Genomic DNA, 15,276 nt, shown 5'->3' on the forward strand with positions numbered 1-15,276 from the left:
AGAAGTTGCAGACCCATGATGTCATCCACTCCCAAAACTCCCACGGCTTTGGGGGTCCAGATGGGAAAGGAAGAGGTACCCCTAATATGTACAGTTGTCAAAGCGTGGTTTCTAAACAAGGGACCCGAAAACCCCTTTAGTTCAGATCTATCCAGACGTCCTGTGATCTCGCCCTTCACTGCAAATGTGCCCTCTGTCTGGGGAGGGACACACAGACCTTGGCACAGCTGACTGAGGAGCAACAGATAAACCACGGCCTCCGAATCCCACTGACTTCCACTCAGAGGGGAAATGCACTTGCTGGAGGTTTTCTTTAGAATCGCACATCTATTTCTGAGCTAGTCAGTGAGGGAATCAGTATCTGAAACTGAGTCTTCCTGATTCAAAAGCCTGTCTAGGGAAAGGATGGTCTTTTCTTTTTAAAAAATATTTATTTATTTATTTTTCCCTTAGCGGAGGTACTGGGGATTGAACCCAGAACCTCATGCATGCCAAGCACGAGTTATGCCCCCCACCTCCCAGGACAGTCTTCTCAACAGCTGGTGTTGGGAAAATTGGATAGCTACGTGAGGAGGACGGAACGCGGACCTTTACCTTACACCATATGTTACAAAAATTAACTAACAAAGGGTTATACACAACTCAACAGCAAAAAATAAACAAAACAAAGCCCCAAGGACTCCAGTTTAAAAATGAGCAAAGGACTTGAATAGACATTTTTCCAAAGAAGATACACCAATGGCCAATGAGCACATGAAAAATATGCTCAACATCACTAATCATTAAGGAAACCCAAATCAAAAGAACAATGAGATACCAGCTCACATCCATTAGGATAGCCATTATCAAAAAACAACAAAAATAACCAAAACCCAGAAATAACCAGTGTTGGCGAGGATGTGGGGAAACTGGAATGCTTGTACATTGTTGGTGAGAATGCACAATGTTGGAGCCACTGGGGAAAACAGTATGATGGATCCTCAAAAAATTAAAAATAGAACTGCCATATGATCTAGAAATCCCACTTCTGGGTACAAACACAAAATAATTGAAATAAAGGACTTTGGAATATTATTCATCCTTAAAAAGGAAGAAAATTCTGGCACATGCTACAACAGAGATGAACTTTGAGAACATTACGCCAAGCAAAACAAGCCAGGCACAAAAGAATACATATTGTTTGAGTCCATTTATATGAGGTACTTGGAAGAGTTAAACTCATAGAGACAGAAGGTAGATTAGAGGTTACCAGGGGCTGGGGGAGAGGTGAGTGTGGAAGAATTGTTTAACGATACTTATATTGTTTAGTGGGTACAGAGTTTGAGTTCTGCAAGATGACAGGAGTCCTGGAGACATATGGTGATGATTACACAGCAGTGTGAATATACTTAATGCCACTGAACTGTACATTTAAAAATGGTTAAGATGGTAAATTTCAATATATGTGGATTTTACCACAATTAAACCTTTTTTTTTTTTTTTACAAGTGCATTCTAGTTCTCCTCCAATGTTGGATCTACATTGTTGCTCAAAAGAGTGCCTTGTGGGCCATCAGTTTCTTAAAAGTTTGGACTCCTGGACCTCACCCCCAACCTATGGAATCAATCGGACTCCAGGACAAAGAACCCAGGGATTGGCCCTTGGATGAGTTCAGATGGTACCTAAGCCCACCAGTTTGAGAACCACTTCCCTACAACCAAGTGGCCAGCTAGGACATAACTGCTTTCTCACGCACACCTCTCTGCCCAGAGAAAGTGAGGGCTCAGACTTGGAAAACAGAACGACACATGACATCACCTTGCTTTTGATGCAGGGGCGTGGTCTGTGAGTAGCCAGCTCCTCACCTGCACCAGCCTCCCTGGAGGCTCAGGATATGGCCTTACAGCTGGGGCCCCCTACACAGCTGTGTCAGGCCTGGTTCTGACATAACTGGTAAAGTGGGGCACTGCAACTGCCTCATTAGGCTGGTGTGAGGATGAAATGAGAAACACATACAAACTCTGCTCTAAAGTCATATGTCAATATAAGTTACCATTATCTCGGCATTTTGAAAGTAAATCATTTTGGCAACAACACATTCTCAGGTTAGCCTCCTGAATGCATCAGAAGATCTTCCTCCATATGATATAAAATAGATCACAGGAGCATAAGTGATGCCAGTCCATCCTGGTACACTTTAGAAAACAGTCCACTCTGCATTTCCTCGGTCTGGTTACTGCCTTCCAATCCTGGTCCAATTACAGGAGCAATCCAGGGTCACTGGATAGTCCATTGATAGCTGACAATTTATCTTATAAAATTAAGTATAAATTACTTCTCGAATCATTGTTATTCCAACACAGAGGATAGTCAAGAAGATTAAAAGAAGCAAAAGGAACTTGGCACAATTAAATCTGGTCTATTTCCTCAGAACATAATCTGTAGCATCGTGTGTGTTCAAGACCCTGCTTGTTCAGTTACATGTCTAGTAGCCACAGCCCAGGGACAGCCAAGGACACGTTCCCCCTCATTTTCTAAACAGGAAACAGAGTGGACTCTGTTTTACTTGCTTCTTCCCCTAAACAGAGTAATTAACCACCTGGTGCCAAGAGCAGGTCAGACTAGAAAACTGTGACGGTTTTAGTTAATTAATCCATTCCAATGAAGGACCCATTTAGTTAGTTAATTAGTTAGGTTAGTTAATTAATCCATTCCTGACAGGACCCATGCATTGATCTGGATCTTCACATTTTGGTTGGAAGACCTCAAAGCATGACAAAATTCCCCAATAAAATAATGAATACATTTTATGAAAGTGTTCAGAAGTAGTTACCCACCCCGCCAAAATAGGACCCTTGTTTTGGAGTTTATATAGACAAGGGGTATCCAGCCTTGAAGTCAGATCCCCTCGTGGGGTAACTGATAAGAAAGCCAGAAGCACTCAGTGATTAAAGTCTTGCATCTGAGTTCAACCAAGTTTCTGTCTATATTTTGATTTTTCAAGTATGAATAAAATTCTAGACCACCTGCAATTCTAAAAGCTCAAGGATTATGTGTCCAAATATAGATGCTCTTAAAATTATTAACCAAAAGACCAGGACTGTTCACTCTTATTTTAATGTTCCAAACACCAGTCCATCACTGAGCTCACCTGAAGTTACAAACCTGGGATTCCTCTCAATATCATCTGCTGCACTGGAACTCAGTGCTGTGACCTCAATCAACCTTGAACCTCAAGGCCTTAGGCAGGTCTGTGAGCAGCAGCACAAACAATTTTAAGTGCTATGCTGGAGAGAGTGTGGAGAAAAGGAACCCTCCTACACTGTTGGTGGGAATGTAGTTTGGTGCAGCCATCATGGAAAACAGTATGGAGATTCCTTTAAAAACTACAAATAGACTTACTCTATGATCCAGCAATCTCACTCCTGGGCATATATCCAGAGGAAACTCTAATTCAAAAAGATACATGCACCCCAATGTTCATAGTAGCACTATTTACAATAGCCAAGTCATGGAAGCAATGTAAATGTCCATCAACAGGTGACTGGATAAAGTCATAATATATTTAGAGAATGGAATACTACTCAGCCATAAAAAAGAATAAAATAATGCCATTTGCAGCAACATGAATGGACCTGGAGATTGTCATACTAAGTGAAATAAGCCAGAAAGAGAAAGAAAAATATCATATGATATTGTTTATATGTGGAATCTAAAACAATGACACAAATGAACTTAATTACAAAAATAGAAACGGACTCACAGACATAGAAAACAAACATGGTTACTAGTAAGGGAAGAGGGGGTGGAGAGATAAACTGGGAGTTTGGGATTTGCAGATACTAACTGCTATATACAAAATAGATTAAACAACAAGGTCCTACTGTACAGCACAGGGACCTATATTCAATACCTTGTAATGCCTATAAGGAAGAAGAATATGAAAAGGAATAGATGGATATGTATAACTGAACCACTATGCTGTCTACCAGAAATTAACACAACATTGTAAAGTGACTATACTTCAATTAAAATTTTTTAAAATAAATTTAATTAAAAAAAGCATTTCACACACTAGCTGTCATTCTGCTGTCGATCACGTTAATCAATCTTTTTTTGTTATTATTATTCATCATGACCACAACTCAGGGCCGTGGTGGGCCAGAAGACCCCAGAGATGCTTGGGGCTCTGAGAACACGGAAGCCCCGTGCCCATGTCCAGAATGGCCAGCCTGTTATCTGCAAGCCTGGTTCCCCAGCAGTCACATGGAAATGGGGACTAGGTGTGTCCAGACCTCGTGTCTCAGCCCTCCCGGAGGGCACCAGGAGTGACTAGTGCTCGGCAGGGATGCGGGGACACCATTCCCAGATGGGGCACTGGCTTTATAAGCCAGAGGCTACGGAAGGACCGCGGGCAGCAGCAGCAGATTCTGCAAAGAAGGAGGACAATGACCAATGACCAGGCAGAATGGCTTGACGTCTTTGTGGATGGTGACAGAAAGCAGCACAGGACCAGCGTGCTCCCCAAGCCCCTGCAGAACTCAGCCATAATTCACGGACCAACCCCAACCAGAGAGTTTTCATTACACCTTTATTATTTCTTATCGGGGTCCTGCCTCCTTTATCCATCACCTTGACAATATCTACCCTAAGTTCTCTAAGTCTTCTACTGTTTTCAGTGCACAGAGATGCTGTGAAATGAGGCTTGCTAGTAACAGCATCTAACATCTGCAATATGGTTCTATTCAAAATCCCAGCTATTTTTCAATGCTGGAAAATTTTATCCCAACGACAGGGCTGGTGCTCTAAACCATCCCTGCTTTAAAAGGATGCTCTCTGCTTGACCATATTAATGAGGTTCTGTACTGCGATATAAGGAAACCATCTGATCTGAGCTCGAATTCCACACACTTCCACCAATTCCACCAGGGCCCTTTCTCTCCTCCTACAGTATTAACAGCTTGGCTTTTACCACTACTACCTATAAGCACGCAAGCTTAAATTTCCATATTAATTCTACAAACAGCAATGGCGTTCTATTTCTTTTTTCATTTGTTTCAAGCGTGTTGGCAGTCACTCACTGAAGCATTTTTATGACAGCTGCTTTAAAATCATCATCAGATAATTCTGACATCTCTGCTCAGTCTTGGCATCGATTTAAAATTTTTTTTTTGTTTTTTTTTTTGGAGGGGAGGTAATTAGGCTTATTTACTTACTTAAATAGGGGTATTGGGGATTGAACTCAGGACCTCATGCATGCTGAGCACGCATCCTACCACTGAGCTATACCCTCCCCGCTAGTCTTGGCATCTATTGGTTGTCTTTTTTCACTTGGTTTGAGATCTTCCTGGTTCTTGGTAATGATGAGTGATTTGGGGTTGAAATCTGGACATTTGGGGTATCATATTATGAGGCTCGGGAACTTTCCTAAGCCTTGTGTTTTAGTATACTGCCTCTGACACCATTCTGGCAGGGAAGATGGGGAGGAGGTGTTGCCTCATTAGAGCCAGGAGGGGAAGAAGCCAGTGTTGATCCCCGAGGGTGGGGTCATTACTGTTGGGTTGGGTGGGCGTTCTGGTTCCCCACGACACCCATGTGGGGAGGGGGTGACCTTGTTACCACTGGGTGGTAGAGAAAGCCCTTGTTCTCCCCAGTGCTCCTCTGACAGCCCCCAGGAGGGAGATGGGAGCACCTCGTTGCAGCCAGAAGAGGGTGGAGGTCCAGGCTCCCCCTCGACCTTTGCTGATGTAGGTGGCTGTGTGTTCAGTTTTCTGCAATGTTTGGCTTAGGGTAGAGGTGTTGGCTACAAGTTTTTGTCTTACTAGGCTGCCCCTCCCCTGCTCCTTTGGTAGAAAGAACAGGCTTTTCTGGAGGGATTTTTTTTTTTTTTGCACCCACTGGTGTTCCCAGGTGGCTCTCTTCCAACCCCAAGTCTGGGAAATAGGTGAGGCAAGAAGAAAACCCAGAGAGCTCACCTCCGTGTCTTTCTCTGGGTCTCGCGATCCCTGGACAGATCCCTGCCTTCTCTCCACCTTCCAGTCTTCTTAAGTTTGTTGTATAAGCGATGTCCTGGGTTGTACTCAGCAGGAGGAATAAGGAAAAGCACATTTACTCCATCTTCCCAGAAGCAGAGACTCTATCCACTTTTAATATTGCCTACCTGGGATATATTTATAAAAAGACTTAAAAAAAAATCACAGGTTGATGTCAGGGATGGCATAGCTCAGTGGCAGAGCACATGCTTAGCATGCACGAGGTCCTGAGTTCAATCCCTAATCCCTCCACCAAAAATAAGTAAACCTAATTACCCACCCCTGCCAAAATAAAATAATAACGAATACGATAATAAAAAAATAAAATAAAATATTTTTTAAAAACCACAAGTGGCTTCTGCATTCGTAAGTAGTAGCAGCAACACTAATTCAAGCATTGAAGGTTTCAGGGGCTGAATCTCTTATACTCACTCATGATTTAACATCTATATTATTCATTTGGTAATTTAAATTGTAAGGAGATTTATAGCAGTGCTATTTACCTGTGTGAGGATTATAAACATTACTGTCAGCTGACATTAATAAACTTTTTCCTCCTATTCATCTAATTGGGACAAACTTGTAACTAATACTTTTTTCTTTTAATTAAGCATTACTCCTTTATTAATAGGTTCAGATTTAGTAATTACAGCCCTTTCTAATTACACAGTCATCATAAAAGAATGTAGCATGTGTATATACCATTTTAATTACACTAAACCGTCTTTTGTACATAAACGTGACCACATGAATTTATATGTAATCTATCTTCTACTATAACTTAATCCTAAAGTTATTCTTTGGTTCAAGTCCTGTAAATACAATTTAAATCAAACTTCGGACTTTGATTCTGGGAAGAGAAGCTCATTACTTCCTACTTACTAAGAAAAATTTTAAGAATTTCTAATTCCGGTTACCTTATGTAACAGTGTTTTTCTTAGATTTTAAATAATGGTTTTTGATTTTTGGTTTCAGGAGCCAAAAACTGGGTAATACTCCAAATTTAAAAGTATTAATAAATTTAATCCTTCAATTAGAAACCTGTTGATCACTTTTCCTACATTATCCACATACTTGCATAAATTATAGCAATATTCAGATTATCAGATTATATTCAAATAGCTTGCCACATGCCTTCATAACTGGTCTTCTTCCTGGTCCTACATTTATTTATTTTTTTAAACTATTTTTTTATCTTTTAATATATTTTTACTGAAGTCTAGTCAGTTTACAATGTTGTGTCAATATCTGGTGTACAGCACCATACTTCAGTCATATAGGAACATACATATATTTGTTTTCATATTCTTTTTAACCATAAGTTACTACAAGATATTGAACATAGTTCCCTGTGCTGTACAGTATAAACTTATTGTTTATCTATTTTATATATATAGTAGTTAGTATCTGCAAATCTCAAACTCCCAATTTATCCCTTCCCACTCCCTTCCCCTGGTCCCCCATTTATTAATGCAGGTCAGGTGAGTACCACCGCAAACCCGCACTGACCAACAGTGCAAATATTTAGGCTAATCAAAAACGTTAAATTTGATTTTGTTTGAGAAACTTTATTCCTACTGCCTTTTAAGTACATGGTCAGTTCTGAAATTTTCAAAAATGAGTAGATATTTACTCAAATATTAATCAATTACTCCAAAAAGTCACCCTCATTTATAATCACTATAACAATTACCCCTAATAATATTTTCAAACTTTTTATTGGGTAAGAAGCATAGAAGTCATGTATGTCATTAACTGGTTAACAATGTGGTCAAACAGTAGCAAACACAGTGTCCTCTCCAGTTCTCTGTCATTGTATTGAAAGTTCAGCTTTGAATCAGGTTCTGAAATATTTATAATTAACTCTACTTAATAAGCTTTTAAGTAATTTTTATAGTCAGCTCTACTTGGCTACCCATTTTAGGCTTCCTGAGAAATCACCCCGGTTTGGCTTCTGGTCATTACTGTCTCCTACAGCACAAGTCTCCCACCACTAACAGCTCATTCCAAGACAAGAGTGCGAACAGGATTGGTTTACAGGAATCTGAGTCTAACATTTCCTAGAGAAAATAAAACAAAATGAAACATCTGTTAATAAGCCCAGATGGCAATCTAAGCTCCATGAAAAAATTATATTTTAAAATGATTGCTTTTCCAATCTACCCCTGGGCATATATCTGGAGAAAACTCCAATTTGAAAAGATACATGCACCCCAGTGTTCATAGCAGCACTATTCACAATAGCCAAGACATGGAAACAACCTAAATGTCCATTGACAGATGAATGAATAAGGAAGATGTAGTGTATATATACAGTGGAATACTACTCAGCCACAAAAAAGGATAAAATAATGCCATTTGCAGCAACATGGATGGACCTGGAGATCGTCATTCTAAGTGAAGTAAATCAGAAGGAAAAATACCATATGATATCACTTATATGTGGAATCTAAAAAAAAAGACACAAATAAGCTTATTTACAAAACAGAAACAGACTCACATAGAAAACACACTCGTGGTTACCATGAGAAGAGTGGGTAGGGAGAGATAAATAGAGAGTTCAAGATTTGCATATACTGGGGGAGGGTGTAGCTCAGTGGTAGAGCACATGCCTAGCATGCATGAGATCTTAGTACCTCCATTAAAATAAATAAAAATCTAATTACCTGCCTTCACCAAAAAAAAAAAAAGATTTGAAGACACTAATCACTATATATAAAATAGATAAACAAGGACCTACTGTATAGCATAGGGAATTATATTCAATACCTTTTAATAACCTATAATGAAAAGGAATACAAAAAGGAATCTATATATGTGCATGTATGACTGAAACAGGATGCTGTACACCAGAAACTGACATGACATTGTAAACCGACTATACTTAAATAACAAATAAAAATAAAATGGTTGCTTTTCAATCTTTGACCTACTAAGAGTGATAACAACACCAACTGAAATTAATCAAACCTACTTAAAAAGAAGCAACAATGGGCAACAATGATGATGGGTCCATGTAGGCTCATCAACTGAACCAAATGGACCACTTTAGGGGGGATGGTGACAGGGGCAGGGAGGCTGCGCTACTGTGGGGACTTGCGGTATATGGGAACTTACCATATCTTCCACTTAGTTTTGCTCTGAACCTAAAAGTGTTCTAAAAATAAAGTCTGTTTTTAAACATTTTAAAAACTCTTGCTTTTTCAATGTTCTGCCTATTAGGAGTAATAACATGCCAACTGGAATTAAGCCAATATACTTAAAAATCCTTTACCACTAAATGTGCGCTTTGTTCAAAGCAGTTTTATTCATGGCTTTATGAATTCCAGCTTTAAGGTTGAACAGACAGTCTGTTCTCAGCTTTCCTTTTTACAGCTGGTATCTTTAGCAGCTGCTAGCCTCACTTTAGTTGAATGCTTGTTCTTATATTTTTTAAAAAATATAAATTGTGAAATATTTCAACCTTCAGGAAAGCCAAGAATGCGACAACCACACATCTACCATTAATTTAAAAATAGATGTTAACATTTTACCATGCTCGCTTTATTAACCTTTTTAAATGACAAGGTGCCTTTTACCTGCCATATCGCATACTGTTTGTAACCTTTTTACCATACACATTATCACCCCCATTCTTTCCTTGATCAGCAAACTCATGAGAAACCAGCAACCCTGTCCACGAAGATCCTTCCTGGCCCTGAACCGTTGCTCAAAGCAGTTTCTAAGCTGAACCATGGCCAGATGGTATCTGGTCCTTCCTTCGAGATCTTGGAACCTAAAACTGCCCTTGATCCCTCTTAATTAAAACATCATGACAGTGAACTCATGACTCACTGGTCCACAGTCACGCAGAACTGTGGTTTCATCAGCTGGATGGCTTTGTTTTATTTTGTTTTCATGTAACCTTAACACCCATGCAGAGAAGTACATAAATTGTGAGGCTGCAGCTTGACATCACTCAGATCACGTGGGATCTTATTGAAGGAGATGCTGTAATCCAGATGTGGCTATAAAAACCTAAGTATAGGCTAAGAACTTGCAGCATGTGATCTACAAATGCTATTTTCTTACTGTTTTTGAGACATAAAATAAATCTTCATTTTATCAGAAGCAATGGCTAATAAAGATATGTACATGGCCGCAAATGTACATGAGTTAATTAAGCATAAACAGAAAATAAACATAAAATTAATTAGGGGGGAAGGTACAGCTCAAGTGGTAGAGCGCATGCTTAGCATATATGAGGTCCTGGGTCCAATCCTTTAGAGTACCTCCTCTAAAAATAAATAAATGAACAAACCTAATTACCTCCTGCTCATAAAAAACAAACAAAACAAGCAAAAAAAAATTAGGTTAGTTGGCTGAAAACCCTCCTGAAACACCCTCCTTGAATTTCCTAGCCCTATTACTTTAAGTATCTTGCTATACCTCTAAAGTAATCTTATTACATACAACAGCAAAAGCTATTACCCTATATTAAAAGACTACATTTTAGGTATAAATAATGTTAAAATTACTAACGTATCCTTTAGAATCTTTACCTTGGTTTTACATATACGTAAAACTACGTAATGTAATTTTTTACATTAAATTAGGGATGACCTGTCCTCCTGTCATAATGTCTGCAACTGACTTTCAAATGATGGAGCAAAAGAGAAACATAAATCATACAACTGCACATCTATTGATCATTGACTGAGCTATCCCTATGTAATTTTACATTAAATTAAAATAACTGATTTTATGCTTTGAAGAGACAACAGCACACAAAATCTCCCTGAGTTGGCCTTGCTTAATAGAATCCTGGCAATGGAAATGCCCACACAGGCTTTTTACAGACCCACAAACCTAAAGGCCAGGCCTGGCTTTGTCGTCAGTTGTCAGCAGAATCGCGTGTTCAAGCATCTGCCCACCAAGAAGAAGGGGTTCTGACACACGAAATCTGAAAGTCCCAGCGCCGAGGACACCATAAGGCAGCTCGCCGCATCTTGTTTGACCACGTTCCCGTGGAATCAGATTTATCCACAAATAATTAAAAATGATCAAACAATACATGACGGTTTGACCAAGCTGTCCTTAGAATGGTAAATTTCATCCAGCAACTGGGTTCATAGAGTCAACCCCAACCAACCAGCCTTCCCCACTGCAAAGAATTAAAACGTCTAAGAATTAAAAAGTGCAGTTAAAATTTAGCTGAATTGTGGCTAGCTCCAGCTGAAATAAACATGAAGATACTTCAGTATTTTTCCCTTTTTTTTTGCAGGGGGTGGGTAGAGTAGATTTCAAACACACAGAAAAGGTGAAAGAATGGTACAGTGAAAATCCTTATACCTGCCACCCAGATTAAACAACTGTTAACATTTCAGCATATTTGTGCACTCTCTCCCTCCCTCAATCTCTCTTGTTTCTCTAGAAGGATAGACAGACAGATGGATGGATCAGTCGATGGATCAATAGATGTATGTACGGTTGTATAATTTCTGTTTCTGTTTTGCTTTGTCATTAGAAAGTCACTTGCAGACATTATGACAGGAGAGCAAGTCATCCCTAAATAATCCAGCATGAGTCTTCTAAGAACAAGGACAACCTCCTGTGTAACTACAGTACTGTTTTGTTTTTTTTAAATTTTTATTGAAGTATAGTCAGTTACAATGTGTCCATTTCTGGTGTACAGCACAATGTCCCAGTCACACGTAAACATACATATATTCGTTTTCATATTCTCACAGTACTGTTATCACACCTGAAAAGATGAACAATCACTCCTTAAGAGCATCTATACACACTCCATCTTCAAATTTCCTTGTAATTGTGCCCAGAATGTATTTATGGCTTTTATTGCCTTGTCATTGCTCTTTACATATGCTTCAGTCTTTTCCAGACCAGCAGTCTCCTCACCCCCTTTTTTTGCCTGAACGACCTTGACTTCTTGATGAGTCCAGGGCACTTGTCTTGTGGAAAGTTCCACAGTGTGATCCGCCTAGATTTGTCTAACTGGTCTCTTACTGTCATTTAACTTGTTCCCCCTTCTCCCCCGTGCTTCCCGTGAATAGGAAGTTAGGTTTACAGCCTTGGTAGACTCAGGTCAGACATTTTGTTTGTTTGTTTTTTCTGGAGGGAGAAGGTCATTAGGTTTATGTACTTATTTAATGGAGGTACCGGGGACTGAACCTGGGACCTTGTGCATGCTAACCCAGTGCTCTGCCACTGAGCTCTACCCTCCCCCAGGTCAGCCATTTTGGACAAGACTTCATGAGGGCCGTTGTATGCTTTTCCCATCCCATTAAGAGGCTCATACAGTCAGGTTGTCCAACTATTTGTGACTAGTTAATTTTCATCATCTGATTAAAGTGGGGACCATCAGATATCTCCAATATAAAGATACATTTTCTCTTTGCAATTCATAATTAATTTGTGGATGGTGTCACGAACATATGCTGTTCACTCACAATCTTTGTCCTAATGTTTTTAGTATCTACCGACAGAATAAATTATAACCTCTGGGCTTGCAAATTGGTGATTTATGAAATTGATTTTTAGAGACCAAGTCAAGACCCTGATGAGAATTAGAGACTTCACAATGCTTCACTCTAGACTAACACAGACAAAGCATTTTTTAGTAATGGCTTAAAACTCAAAGAATGTGCGGTTGTTGACTCTCTCTGAGAATCTGTCCTATAATTGATTGTCCGATAAACCTTAGCTTAGTTACCTTTACATCAGCAAAGTCTTGGCTGAGTACAAAAGTAAGTACAAGATTAATCATAAAACTGTCAGGAAAACAGTGCAGTGTTTGAGTTGAGAACAAAGGAGCTACATTCTCTCATTCAGCGTATGTGGTCTATGAATGTCTCCATGGTTAAATAGTCCAAAGGAGGATTTGATATTTAATAAAAACAATCTATTACCAAAAAGCAATCTATAAAGCAATCATACACAACCTCAATGAAAAACCCACCATTTAGAATCTGATGTATTTTATTGGAACTTTTACAGGAGGTGGGTCAGAACACGGGAACAGACTGTAAGACTGTAAGTTGCATGAATCAGTTGTAACTCAGTCCAAGCCCCCAGGTGACTTGGGGGTGGTTTGGGGGACACCTGATTACCCTGAACTCACCCTAGTCCTTTCCTACGTCTAATTAAACTATGCTAACATTTCCTCAAACATTCATGTTCACTTAAAGAAGTGAAAAAATACTGGGGATTTTAAGAATGTGTTTTAAGAAAATGGCAAACAATCAAAGTAACTGTAAAAGTTAGCAAAGATCGAAACTTACATCTTTTGGCATCAGAAATTAACCAGAATGAGACGACTAAATCTTATCAGTTTAAAATTCCGTAACTAGACCAACAATTCCACGAACAATTAAAAGAATGAAGTCATCTATGTTGCAATATCGTGAGAAGATTTGTTAGGAAGGGAGAGAGGCCAACTCCACCTGGACAGTCAGTTAAGGGAAATCAAATTTAGATTAAACTATAAATACACTTTTAGCAATAATAACCTCAAGGTTATTTTAATAGAAAAAGGAAGTATATTTTTGAAATAGGAAATATTCTTTGTTAATAGATAAAAATAACAAAAATTCATAGTCAGCATCAGAGAAGGCATCAATTTAAGTGGCTTAATTCCTCTAATCAACTAGCACTCTGAACAAATCATTGAACTACTCTACATATGTTAGAAGAAGTAATACTCATATAAGTTAGAAATAAGAAAATCAGATTTCTTAGCACACCTTCACTTAAAGGATACTTAGGACACAAGACTGGAAAGGCGAAGTGAGGACTAGACAGGAGAGGCCCTTTCTAAAGAGTCTGCACTTTCTTCCATCGGTAGTAGGGAGCCAATGAAGGTTCTTGAGCAAGGCGACAATAGAATGGCGACTCATGGTCTGCAGAGTGAATATTGCCCCGGTTTTACAAACAAGGAACAGGCTCAGAGAGTGTATATCTCACCCAAGGCCACACTACTGGCGAATTATGGAACTAAGATTCAAAACAAGCACATTGACTGAAGCTGGTCGGCTTTCCTCCGCTCCAGGCAGCAGCCATGCAGAAGGCGCCACTGCCAGCAAGGGAGAAGCTCACCTTCTGTGCGAGGGAGAGCACTGGCTGGGCCCAGGGCCCAGGGCTCAGGGCAGTGGGGTTTCTGCTGTCTTTCCAGGGACAGTGCTACCACCAGGGGACCCTTGTCCCATCCCTCGCCACGTGACTAGCCGTGTGGCCTTGGAAGAGAAACCTTACCCTCGCTCTAAACCTCTAATGGCAAAAGAATGGAGAAGTAGGACACACGATATACATACTGTACGTAAGATGGGAAATCAGGGCTGAGGCATTTGGCTCTGACTCTCAAATGTGTCACTTTACAATTTTTCTGCTCTTACTTCCTTCTTACCCACCCAACCACTATCACTGTTTGAAGTCCACCCACCCAACCACCATGGCCCCTAGAAGCAGGTGCAGGGCAGGTACTTGCTGGGAAAAGAACAAGGGGGAGAGGTGGGGGTGGGGCAGATAATGTTTTCAAGAATCAGAATAAAGCTGGATTCATAACGTATAAAGACCAGCGCTTTAAAGGTGACTTAAGAATTGAAATGGAATTAGTGACCATTTCTGGGTACGGTTGCAAAATCATATTCCCAGTGTTTCTTAAACCTAAAAGGGCGTATGAATCACCTAGAGATCTTATTAGAATTAAGATTCTGATTTAGCAGGTCTTGGGAGGAGCTGGAAACTCTCCTGTTGCTAAGTCCATGCCTGGAGCAGCCAGGAGCCAGATCTCTGTAAAGGGCAAATCTCTGTAGGTCTTGGTGTGGAGCCAACGTGAAGAACCAAATAAAAGGCATTTGTATAAATGATACACTTTGATGTTCATTATTAAATGCAACCATGGTTGAGTGCCCACCAAATGCCAATCACGCTCGCTTTCACAGCGTGGACACAGAGAACCCAAATGTTCGCCAACAAAGCAACCATGGAAATGAGGCCCCAGGAGGAGCTGGGTCGGGGGATGACTTCACGCAGGAACCCCTGGAATTCCTCTCACTTCAGACCCCAGGCCCTGCGGGCTCGGAAGGGCACAGGGACACGCCCTCCCCGCAGGGTACCAGGCTCCCAGCCAGCTGTGTAGGATTCCCCTGCCTGACCAATGGGTGACCAGTCAGCACCCCTTCCCACCCACCCCCAACCAGCCATGGTTTAACTTTCTTCCAACTCAGAAATCCTGGCATTCTTTAACCCTTTCCTGCTGGCAGGGGAG

This window comes from Vicugna pacos, chromosome 26, assembly GCF_048564905.1.
Source record: "Vicugna pacos chromosome 26, VicPac4, whole genome shotgun sequence".
In the NCBI taxonomy this organism is placed as follows: Eukaryota; Metazoa; Chordata; class Mammalia; order Artiodactyla; family Camelidae; genus Vicugna; species Vicugna pacos.